Consider the following 12,659-nt stretch of genomic DNA (forward strand, 5'->3'; position numbering starts at 1 on the left):
TCCATGCTGGTTTTTTTTCAGTCTTTACTGTGTCACCACTAATCACATGCTTAAATTGCTCCCATTTGTAGAAATGGGATGAAAAAGTGCTTAACCTTGACTAGATTTTGTCCACAATATTCAGATAAAACTGTGATTCAGACCTTTTATACACTACTTTTAAAATGAGGTACTTACTGATTCTTTTAGTGCTGTGTATCTGCTAAAAGCTCCATCTGTAATAAGGTAAATCTTGTTATATTAAGACACCAAAACTAATTTTTAATTCATTACTAAGCTCTCCCCACAACCCCAATAAGGAATAGGGGCGGGGGAAGAAAAAGCTATACATTGGGATCTGCAGCCCCTATGGATCCTGCTGCCTGAGGTGGTGACCTCATTTAGCCTCATTGGTGGGGCAGCCCTAGGTGTCTATCGCAATTACACACACACACACACACACACACACACACACACACACACACCAAGAGGTTAATCACACCTTTACAAGAGGAAGTGGTTGTGTTGTGTAGCTTCTGCCTGCCCCCCCTCACGTAAACATCTGCATTGTGATTAGAAAGAGATTCAGTTCCAAAGTTTGGTTTGCATCAACTCAGGAACCAGTGAAGAGAAAACTTTCTAGGTCTAACCCCTTCTGGCTGGGACGCAGGTGAATTTCATGAAGCTCAAACAATAGGATGGTACTACAGACATGGGTGGCGCTGTGGTTAAACCACTGAGCCTAGGGCTTGCTGATCAGAAGGTCGGCGGTTCGAATCCCTGTGACGGGGTGAGCTCCCGTTGCTTGGTCCCAGCTCCTGCCAACCTAGCAGTTCGAAAGCACGTCAAAATGCAAGTAGATAAATAGGAACCGCTACAGCGGGAAGGTAAACGGCGTTTCCATGCGCTGCTCTGGTTTGCCAGAAGCGGCTTTGTCATGCTGGCCACATGACCTGGAAGCTATACGCCGGCTCCCTCGGCCAATAATGCGAGATGAGTGCGCAACCCCAGAGTCGGTCACGACTGGACCTAATGGTCAGGGGTCCCTTTACCTTTACAGACATGGGAATTAAATGCCAAGGATCCAGAGAACAGCAGAGAAAGTGGGAAGCCCTGGGAAACCAACAGGATAAAAAACTTGAAAAAAGTCAACAGGGAAAGAACAAGAAAAGGGATCCAAAGTTGGAGGCATGCAAGAGTGAGGGGTGAGAGAGAATCAGGCAACAGGAGGGGGGGACCCTTCCTAAGCAGTGTGGTCATGTGAAAATGTAAAGGAAAGCCAAACAGGTGGAAAGTGCTGGGAAATGCCTTCTGAGCTTCAATTAAGAAAGAAGCCAATTTTCTTGGATTATTCTGCTGCTCACAGCGAATTATTCCCCCCCCCCAAAGAAAATAAAATAAAGCAGCCCGTACAAACGCTTTTAGCAGTGATTTTAGCCATGATTGCCCTTGCCAACTTTTATTCTGCATGTGGTCACTCACAGCTTTGCAAGAAGGGGAAGAGAGGGTGAGCGAGAGGGAGAAGATTCAATCTGTTGCTGTGTTAAATGGGACAGTCTCTCCCTCCCCACCCCCCACCCCAATAGGACATACGCCTTGCTGATTATCTTTGTCATTCACGAAAGGTTTGAAATCTTACATTTTGTTTCCCACCCCAATTAAAGAAGGCTCATGGAAAAAAATTGCCTGAGGGCAATAGCTACCTCACGGTGGGGGATCAGTAACAAGAGCAAAGAATATCGGAATGCAATGATATCCGTTATGCAGAAGTTGATCCCGCCACCATCGGGAGAATGGGAAACAGTAACATTATTTTCACACATCGCCGTTCAAACTTAACAAAATAGGAACTGCTTCAGATGGAGTTTGAGTAATGCTAACAGCAAAAGAAAGATAAACAGATACAGAACCACGAACCCCCATCCCAAGTCTAGAGGTCAAAGAAGCTCAATTCAGTGTTGAGAGGGAGGAAGGCCCCTCTGAGCTTGCATAGGTAATGAAGGAAAGCACGGTGAAAGTTTGCCTATTTATTTATTACATTTATACCCCACCTTCCCCCCCCCCAAGGAACTCAAGGTGGTGCACATGGTTCTCCTCATTTAATCCCCGCAATAATCCTATGAGGCAGGTTCGGCTGAAAGGCAGTGGCTGGTTCAAGGCACCCAGTGAGCTTCATGGCCATTTAGGGATTTGAATAGAGTTGGCAGACTCAACAGAGGACAGGACTTCTGTGCCTTTAATTGCCCTGCTCTCTTTTGAGTCTGGAAACCTTAAAGAGAAACCAGCAGACCCTTTGTTTAATTTCCAAGCAAAGGGTCTGCTGGTTTCTCTTTAAGGCTTCCAGACTCAAAAGAGAGCAGGGCAATTAAAGGCACAGAAGTCCTGTCCTCTATTGAATCTGGAAACCCTAGATTTGAACCCTGATCTCCCAGGTGCTAATCAGACACTATACCACTCTAGTGCTCAAGTTCAAACTCTTATGAGCCTAGCTAAGGAGTAGTGCCTGCACTGTGCATGTCTTAACTATGTGCTAGGTTGCATCCAAAAATGTTGTTCTCCTTCCCTTCCTGCTGCAGCTGCAAGGTGGAATCAACTGAGCTGGGGTGAATCTGTAGGTTTGATTTAGGGTATAGCTACACGTACCAAGGCAGGCTATGACAACTCCTGATAGCTTCTGAAAAGTTTCCCGACACCAGTTGGATGCATAGAAATATCCCCATTAATGTGAATGGACAATTTGCTGAAAGGATTGCTAGGGACATAGAACGTACCCATCCATGTGTGTTGTGTGTGTGTGTTTTAACTGGAAGGAGAATACAGAGCAGAATTTCACAGATGGCTCACTTCTTTAACAAGCCATATCCAAGCCCCAGGCTCCAAAACATCTGACCTTTGAAAAGTCTGATTTAAATTTGTGTGTTTACATTCGAGTCAATCTCAAGCGAAAGCAATGAATTAGGCAGATACCAGATGACATCTGCCTGGGATTAACTCCTGTTTTTTCTACAGCTGTGAAACTAAGCATTGGTCTGACAACATGTTGTATTGGATCTGCTGCTATATATTTTTCAAAGTGGATTGTCTGTCAGTCTGCCTGATCTCTATGCATTTGGATACTTCTTGAGATGTTGCTGCCATATCTGGCATGGCAGTTGCAAAGATGGAGGAGCCATTTTTTGTCTACATACGAAGAAAATAAAAACCTATTGGTGCCACACCTCCAACCAGAATAGATCAGTAAGAACTAAGTGTTCTCAGTGACCAAAGAACGTTGAGTGTTTGTCAGGGTTAAAAACAAAAACAAATATTTGAGAGAGGGAAAAAATGGAGTATTCTGGAAGGAAGGATATATTACTGGCAGGCAGGCACATTGAAAAGGAGCACTCTGCTGCTACTACGGTACTTGCCCTGTCATGTATAACAGCAAAAAAACCGCTGCCTCAGTATGACTTTTGCTTAAGTTTGCATATTCCAGAAAGTATACTGAGATCGATTTGGTCAAATGGCTTTAGTAACATTAAACAATGTGAATTGTTTTTCAGAAGTCCTCCTAGCTAATGTACAAAAATTAATGTGAATATTTAACATCAACTGTTCCTTTTAGGTCACAGTGACAATAACATTATTACACTTTGCACTTCAAGGCTTCCTTATTCCATGTCAGCATTTCTGCAAGAAGTCTAGGTAGGTTGCCTTCTTACAGAACTTGTCGAAGATATTTGCATGTCTATTGTTATCACCCAGGAAAAACCATGTTTGACATTTCAGCTTTTAGTATAGCACGTCAGATTATCTAAGAAAGTGAAAAAGCATAAGAAATTCATGTAAACATCTTGGTGTCTCTTACATTTTATATTACTTTGACATTATGTACAAGTAGCAAGCAATTAACTGTGAACTGGTAGCTTTGGTTGTTATATAAATCAGTGCATATTCCTGCCAAATTATTCATAGTTAGAAGTCTCTAGGCTCTTTCATAGGAGATGCTTAGATCACAATTTAAATCTACAGCATCTGCAACAACCTCACATTATGCATGCTCAGACATTAACATTTTTTCCCACTTGCATTTTCTGTGTAGCTCCCGCAATTTTCTAGCGAGGGAAGTGATGCTTGCAGCATTTTTGATGAAGTTATGAAACTACCTTCTACCAAGCTGGATCTTTGATCCATCTTGCCCAGCAATGTCTACTCAGCAGCTCTCCAGTCTCAGAGATCTTCATATCGTCTGCTACCCAGTGCAGTTCACTGGAGGACCAAACCAGGGACCTTCTGCTTTCAAAGTATGCCTTCTGCCGCTGAGCTATGCCCACCTAAGACCTGAAACAGAGAGATGCAAGCTCAAATTCATACTTAGCCATGAAGCATCTAGCTGGCCTTGGGGCAGTCGCTCTGTCTAATATCTGACATGGTTGCTGTGAGCAGCCGTGGAGGCTGCACTCTCTGGGACTGGTTCATAAGAGGGCAGAGAGGCTGAAAGCAGGTGAAGCCAGAGACAATGGCAGGTGGAGCTGACTGAGTCTACTTTTGTCCCCATCCTCCTCCCTTCCAAGTTCTACAAGGGCAAAACTGAGACTCAGGAGGAAACAGACAGCCAGGGGCACCCTCTGGACTAGCTGTAAAGCAAGAAGGTATGTGGACTTGGGAGGAATCAAGATTGAGCTTGGTGGGGCAGTGACCCATTTACCTAAACAGACCAGTGCCCATTGCTTGTAAGGATGAAGTGCATGAGTGTGTAATCATGTTTGTGATCTTAAGCTCTTGGAGGAAAGTGCTGTAGACATGTGATTGCCATGCTCCTTCAGAACCTGCTCAGCCTTTAAAAGATATTTTAGAACCACTCCTTTGGGGGATCTGGTGTCACAGGTTAAGAAGCTGGTAACCAGGGAGCAGACCTTTTCAGTGGTGTTGCCCTAATTGCAGAAAGGTCTTCCCAGGCAGGCTTGTGAGGCAACAACACCGGTGTGCCCTTATGCACCGTCTAAATTCTCCAGATCCTTTAACAGAGAGCTGCATTTTTTCTCCTGCTTTTATCTGCTGTCTTTTTTTGACTTAACCTTTTCAGTTGATTTCTTCAGCTGGACTGTTGTATGGGAGAATCTCCAAGCCCCATCATTCAGCCTGGACACTGAGGTCCAGCTCTGAGGGCCTTCTGGCGGTTCCCTTATTGCAAGAAGTGAGGTTAACAGAGAACCAGCCAGAGGGCCTTCTAGGTAGCTGCTCCTGTCCCGTGGAACACGCTCCTGCCAGATGTCATAGAGATAAATAATTATTATATGACCTTCCAAATACATCTATATCGAGACGCTTTTAATGTGCAATGTTTTGTTGTGTTGCTGCTGTGTTTTAGTATATGTTTGAAGCTGTCCTGAGTTGCTGGGACAATCCAGTCAGATGGGGGGGTACATCATCATCATCATTATATAATTATTATATAAATGTTTCAAATAAAATACAATACAGTAAAGTGGTTGCCTGCCATCTGGTGATCTCTGTCATTTTAGGAATTTGCAACAATCTAACAAAGCAGAATTGCCCTTGTGGGTTTATTGTTGCTCAGTACTGCTTTGAACACTTCCTTTCAGTTTCCCAGCATGCTCAGCTTCCTATATAATTACTTGTCACCATTTTCTGAACCCAGGAGCTAATTGTGTGAACATCTGTCTTTTCCCTTTGTGCCCTTGGTGCAATGGCCATTTATAGACCTTTAAAGAAAGGACACTTAGAGCCATGGCCACTAGGGGGCAGTGACATCTCATATCTTTTGGTGAGGTCTCATCGCCATTCTAATATAATCTTCAGAAAGTTAACCAGTCGTGCAGGTATCGACAGCTGTTTTATCCAAGTGCTATTAGTAACATTGTTCAGTGCAGTTATTATTTGCCTAGTGCTTCCACGCCACATTAGCACAGCATGCTCACTGAAGGGGTGCTCATAAATTCCACAAATATTTTCTAACTGTGCCCTAACCTAATGACACCAAACGAGAGAGAAAAAGGAAAAAGGGGAAAAAACACATAATGAGATCCTTACTAACGAGGTATTTCGGTGCGTGGAGAATGACAAGAGAAGCACATTCCAAAAAGAGTCCAGACATGCTCTCTATTAAGATTTGCCCATTTATCTTCATTAAGAGCTAGTGCAGCAGAGTAGCTAACAGTGTGAAACAGACAGGAAATCCTCAATTCAGATCTCACCTCAAAAGCCACAAATTCACCAGGCTGCCACACACAAGTCACTATCCCCTCGGCCTCAGTCCCTCTCTGTGCAACATGAGGGCAACAACCCCAACCTACCTTGCTGGGTCTATTGTAAAGTTTACTCTGATAAAATACATGAAACACTTGGATCACTTGGAAATGCACTGTATAAATAGTTACAGGTAGGTAGCCGTGTTGGTCTGACGTAGTCGAAACAAAATAAAAAAATTCCTTCCAGTAGCACCTTAGAGACCAACTAAGTTTGTCATTGGTATGAGCTTTCGTGTATAGCCCTCCTGACACCCCAATTTTGGGGATGAAAATGTTGGAAGTTATGAAAGGTTCACTCCTTGACCTGTGAGTCCACATGTTACTCAGTACCAATAACCAAGCGTCCGGTTACTAGATTCAGAGCCGGATTCAAGGAACAATTGCAAATACTTCATTTAGAGCAGGGGTCGGCAGAAAGTTTTAGCCGTGGGCCAGTCCACTGTCCCTCAGGCTCAGACCTTGTGATGGGCTGGAGAGCTGGAATAAGAGGCGAGGGGGGCAAGTAGTCCTCCTCCCCACCCCCCAGCCGCTGTGCTTACCTTCCCAAGGGCTGCTGCTACTGCTGCTGCTTCTCCTGCTGCTTCTCGTGGGTAGGCAAGTCTGCTCCACACTCTGGCCCACAGGAGCACCAGGGCAGCAGCGGAGGAGGGAAGATGAGCAGTGCAAAAGGGCTGGCTCCAGAGAGGGGCTGCTTAAAATGGCACTCAGTCGGCCCAGCCCAGCCCAGCCCCCTTCCTCCTCTAGGCAGGGCAGAGGAAGCCAGGAGGAGGGAGGGATGAGGCGCCGCCGCAGTGTGTGTGAGGGAGGGGGGGTGGAACGGTGCAGGAAAAAATAGTGCAGCCCAAACGAACAGAATCCCCACGCCGATCCACGGACAGTCCGCGGGCTGGATCCTGAAGGCAATTGGGCCTGATCCGGCCCCCAGGCCTTAGTTTGCCAACCCCTGATTTAGAGATCACAAACAAAACAAAACCCTTTACCTTGGAATTGCCATTGGGAATTCAAAATAACAAAGCCAACTTGCCTCACCTTCGTATGAGCCACTGGATACATGGACCTCACAACAAGGTGCATGTAGGCACATGTGATTACAACACAAACCTTCATCCAAATGGGAGCCATTAGACCCAGGCCAAAGACCAGTTTTTCAACAGGGAGACCTGTATTCAGGAGGGCAGATTTCTCCTTTAGCCAATCAAGGCCCAGCACTTATTTCCCCCAGCACCAGAGGGTGTATGTTGCTGCAAGACCTGGCAGCTGCTAAATGGATTTCTGCAGTGTCACTGTGACCTTGATGCGATCTTGCATCAGATTCTCCACACAGAGGGTACAATTGAAAAATTAAATGGAACTATTTTGCTTAGGAAGCCTGCACCCACAATCCTACGCAAAAAAAGGAATTAAAACCAACCAAAGAAATTGGAATTACTTTAACTATTTGGGGTGTGGGGCAGAACTGTGATTTCCCCAAAATGGTCAAGTAGGGGTTGACAGAAGGCATGCACAAGAAACCAAAGGCACAAACTTCTGGACTGGGATACAAAGGAAACTGTATGAGGGCTGTGCTGATTATGCCCAAGCTGGTTTCTGGTCAGGGAAGATGGGAGTTGTAATCCAGCAACATCCATAGGGCTGCAGGTTCCCACCCCTATATTACGGTGTGTGTCAGTCATTGTTCCCTGTGTAGTGCGGAATGTGTGTGTTTGTGTGTAATTTTCATTGACACTCCAATATTTGAATCCTTGGGGGAGTTTATTTTTAGCCTAGTTGCCAGATGGAGATGAAGGATTTACAACATATTTTAGACAGCAGTTCAAAAACATTAGTGCTTACCAGAGAGAGAAAGAGAGTTATGTGCACACTATGTTGCCAGATATACAGTAAATAAAATAATAGTGAAAACTCTTTCCAGGTCCTGGAAAGAGACACCACCATCTGTTTCCTGTTTCATCAGGTACATCATCTTAGAAAAGCTGTGTTTGTTCCAAATGGTGGGATTTAGGAATTCATGGAATCCAGCCCAGAGCTTGAACCCCATTGTCACTCCATCTAATAGCAAAATCACCCAAATGCTCGCTGACAGGATTCCAGCCACTGGAAACAGAGGTAGATATTAGCATTCCTTCCTTGCTTTTAAGTGCCCAAAGGCTTGCTCCACAGGTAGACTACTATGCTCTGCTATGAATAGTGGCAGAAATTCCTGTTGATGTTGAACCTTAGAGACTTGTAGAGAGCCATCAGTCAGGGTTGCATGGTGAATGCTTCATCTGTGAAGATAAGGGGACACACTGCAACTCCGTTGACTAGCACTGCCAGGCCAGAGAAGGAGAGCTTAAAGAAAAGATATCCAGAAGATGGCTGTGTCATGGTTTCTCCCAGAAATACCAATATCCACAAATCTTCCTTTTTGGTGTCCACCACTGACCGGTGGACCATGCTGTAGAAACACTTATAATTGTAGTATTCTGCCCTGTGCCCTTTGGGAACTAAAAAGCATCTGTGGGATGGATTCACCAACCAAGATGACCTACCTGCTGGAAGATGAGCTCATGGAAGACTTGGATGGCTTTCCATCCATCTCTCACATTTATCACATCTGCAAGATACAGTTTGTTCAGTTCAGGGACAGTTTATCTGAAGATCTCACAAGTGATGGATTTACCTACCCTGAAGGTAAGGCTGAGATGCAAGGGCCCCTCATTGGAAGATAGCTCATAGAAGCTCCGTGCCAGGATAGTGTCCTGCCTCTGCAAGACCAGAGTGATGTTCTTGGTAAATTTGGCTGAAGGATGCCCTCAACATCTGGAAAGCAATCTGGAAAAGACCATTGTCCCAACCTTCCAGCTCCAACATGGATAGCCAGATTGCCACTGGTCTTGGGATGCTTCATCTCCACACCACTTAGAAACGCTAATGATTAAGGGACATATAAATTCCTTAATTAATTAATAAAAATAAACAAGTCTAAATCTGCACTGAACTCTTTTTCAGGAAGCACTCTTGCCACCTGAACTTCTATCTGCACATTCCCTGATGCTTTGAAAAGCTTATATTTCCAGTATTTGTACCTACTTTTGTAAAGTAGCCATATTCCTGTCTACAATTCAAAGAAGCGATTTTAAAAATAGCATCTCATCCTCAAGAACTGTATAGCTTTGGAAGGGGAGAGAATGTCTTTTGAGTGGGAGACATGAGAAAACATAGAATAGATAATTAATTAGTGGAATAGGAACTTTAAACCTCCTCCTCCCCTCTCCCAATCGCCCCCTCAAGAATTTTCATCAGCTATCCAGCCCTCAAATATTATTGCCCCAAAATTCAACCTCCAAAGTAGCAGAACCTTTTTTTTTAAAGGATGCTTCCAGGCTGTTGCTATTTTCTGATGGGACCCACTCATCTATGGGCAAATTCAGGTTATAGTGTTGATTGGAAGGTCTTGCACAACAAACCTGCTTCCTCAAAAGTTCAGATGTTTTGCAGTAAGAAAAATGATGCACTGGGAAGTGTGAGGTTACACTTGCTTTGATGCAACCTCATCTACCTTCCCTGCAAACAAATCAGAATGACTGGTCTCTGTAAACAGGTAATTTGGAAGTACCTTTTGTATAATTACCTTGCGGTTCATCCTCTCATTACTTTTTGTATTTGTGTTTGCTGAAGGTTTTTAGGCTTAGCATCAACATTAAGGCACTCAGGCCCCATGCTTGATCATAGCATCTGTTGTGCAATTTGAAGAGGAAATGGTTCTCTGGAATGTTTCCAAACATCCCACACAACACAAATACTATTTTGTTTACAGAGATATGCAACCTTGGCAGAGGCCATTCTAGGATAGCACAACCAGGGCAGTCGCCCTGGGCACCACACTCCAGGGGGGCACCACAACCATGCTGTAGAACAGGGCATGAAGGCAGACAGCACCAAATTTCAGCATTGTACAGGGCGCCACTGGAATTTGAGAGCTCAAGGTCACCCCCTGACCTTGGCACTGAGTTCCAAGTAAGTGTCATCTGTTTTCAAAATGCAAAGGCAAGGCGAAACCAATCAGTTGAAGAATTTTTCCTGTGTGTGCATGTGTTTTAATTAAGTGCAACACGTAACTAAGACCATTTATTAACTTTTGGCAATTTAGGCTTCTATATCCAGATTTTTTCCTGATAGCCCAAGAAAATGACTCATTTCAAACCAAACAGGGACTTTCCCTCTCACGTTTGTACCTCCTCTTGGTTCCCAGGGAGATTTAAGTTCATGGGAGGATAATTGGGAAAAGGAAGGAAATGGAGACAGATGTAGGTGCTGAAATAGTCTTGCATGTGCTGCTGTGCTGGTTGATAACACCTGCTGTGGGGGATCTGAAACTAACCGAGCGATAGGGTTGCAAGAAGGCATTATTATCCATTTGAGCCTATATTTGTTGCACGACGCATTGTTTCTCTTCAGCTGCAGTTCATCTCCTCTCCAAAACAGAGGTATTTGTCTTGCTGTCTGCTGTGGCAGAATTATATCCCAAAACATCAAGTAACTTTTAAGGAAGTGTAGTTCTCAGTAACTAGATCTATTTATCGCCGTCCACAATCTTATGGAAAAATCGGCCTGAAATATTTGATATTAGATGACTCAACTGGCTGCTCAACACTCACAACGGCTGGAGCAGTTTAATAGGTCTTAATTTTAGCTACTCATCCAAACTGTTTTTGCTGTCCACAAAAGGCAGCGATTCTTTACTCATGGTGCCTTGTGAAAGCAAGCCAAGCATGAGGTTCAGAAAACACACGTTAGGAGTAGAATCCAGAGGCTCTTTGGAGCCTCGCCGATCAACTATTTTATTGAGAAGTGAAATTAACAGCTGCTGAAATGAATTGGTTTGTGGTTTATGTAGCAGAATTGAAAGTTTGGGAGCTGGATCTACCCAACTCCTCCAACCATCTGCTCTGTCTCATTCACACAACACTAGTGTTGTTAAAAAAAGTAACAAAAACATGCAGATATCCCATGGATAAAGGTGCTTTACTTACAGTTTCGTCCTATTCACAAAGATGACTGGACATTAAACCTACATGGTGAGAACTAGTTTCTCATGGCCACTTCCTGCAGGAGAGAGGAAGAGAGAGAACAAGGAAGAGTGGAGCTTGGCAGTTTGGCAGGAAACCAGAGAGTGTGTTTTGCCCTGGCTGTTGGTCTCAGCACTGCGCTCTGCTGACTGGAGGCATGCAAAGTTACTTATATGCAACACATTACTTGGTAATGTGAAACTGATGTTGAGCAGCTAACTGGTGAAAGGTGGAACACTATACTGTTGTTTACCTACGGAACACAGCAGTGTCTAAGTGGATGCAGAGAGAGGACAGGGACACGGAGACACGGGGACACAGGGACACACGAACAAACAAGCTAGACGTAGAAGCCAAAGAGTTGTGCCATTCTCTGAGCCTCCAAAATCACTTTCTGTCTGTTTCAAGCAGTTTATCATTTCTGCCTGCATAGATTCAGAGTTAGCGTCACCTGAATGCAATTTACCTAGGTCAACTCTAGACAGAATTTCATTTGCAGCAGCATCTCTTCCCAGCAGCATCTCTTCCCAGCGCTGCCTTCTGCACAGGTGCTACTAGGAGCCAAACTAGATGTGACGCTAAATGCGTCACTTGGAATCACAACTGTGGTTTTTTAATTTTTTTTAAAAAAATTAAAAAATTATTTATTTTTTAAAAAATAAATAAATAAAATAAAATCAGGTTCACTTGGGGGCAGGTGTCTGTGTAACTTTTATCATGATCATTGGATGCAGGGAGAGGTGGTTGAAACCCTTTCTATTCTCACAATGGTCCCAACAAAACATTCTCCCCAAGCAGCTACTAAGCCAGGAAGAAAAGTTCTCATTAGCTATTCTCCCAGGGCCAAGAATTTAACATGCCGCTGGGCTAACATTGTGGGGTTGTAAGATTCATGCACAAGAGCCCACTCCCTTCATGTGGTTTCCAGCAACTGGTATTCAGAAGCATAGCCAAATCATGGACAGTAGCCACCGATAGCTGTGAACACTGCTAAGTTGAATAGAGTGTTGGAGAGCTTCTTCTCTGCCTGAAGGAAAGAGAGAAAAGCTGCAGGAGAAGGTAAAAGTGGGAATCTCATAGGAGATGCAAGGCATGGCCTAACTGAGTTACAGGAGGCTGAGTGCTGAGCTCTGGAAAGACAGGAAAATATAGCTGCTTGGAAGTTGGAAGAAGAGACTGTGAGCCCATGCTTGGATAAGCATGTGACTATAGATATTATGTTTTAACTCATCTATAGCTATACGTTTCTGCAAGTAAAGTTTAAAGTCTAGACGTTGGTTTAATTCCCAAAGAAGGGTTTCAGTCACATATATGATTTGAGCTTCTTAGCTGTGATTGCGCTATCCTTATTTCAACAGTGTAGTGCAGGCATCCCCAA

General features: G+C 44.1%; 2 long non-coding RNA genes across 4 annotated transcripts; both read right to left on the bottom strand.

Moving 5' to 3' along the window:
* Positions 1-3,472: 3,472 nt before the first annotated feature.
* On the bottom strand, positions 3,473-7,420 carry LOC148686006 (uncharacterized). 3 transcript variants are annotated; one of them, XR_015949671.1, is made up of 3 exons: positions 7,260-7,420; positions 4,125-4,299; positions 3,473-3,772 (listed from the first exon to the last, which is right to left on the bottom strand). It is a non-coding gene; the product is annotated as an uncharacterized LOC148686006 (long non-coding RNA). The 3 variants fall into 3 exon arrangements; XR_015949672.1 differs by lacking the exon at positions 7,260-7,420 and adding an exon at positions 6,770-7,225; XR_015949670.1 differs by lacking the exon at positions 7,260-7,420 and having other exon boundaries at positions 4,125-4,516.
* Positions 7,421-8,123: 703 nt separating this feature from the next.
* LOC148686007 (uncharacterized) lies at positions 8,124-11,567 on the bottom strand. Its single transcript, XR_015949673.1, has 3 exons — positions 11,246-11,567; positions 8,897-9,140; positions 8,124-8,497 (listed from the first exon to the last, which is right to left on the bottom strand). It is a non-coding gene; the product is annotated as an uncharacterized LOC148686007 (long non-coding RNA).
* Between the last annotated feature and the right edge of the window lie 1,092 nt (positions 11,568-12,659).

The sequence above is a fragment of the Zootoca vivipara genome, chromosome 4 (assembly GCF_965207765.1).
Source record: "Zootoca vivipara chromosome 4, rZooViv2.hap1.1, whole genome shotgun sequence".
Classification (NCBI taxonomy): domain Eukaryota; kingdom Metazoa; phylum Chordata; class Lepidosauria; order Squamata; family Lacertidae; genus Zootoca; species Zootoca vivipara.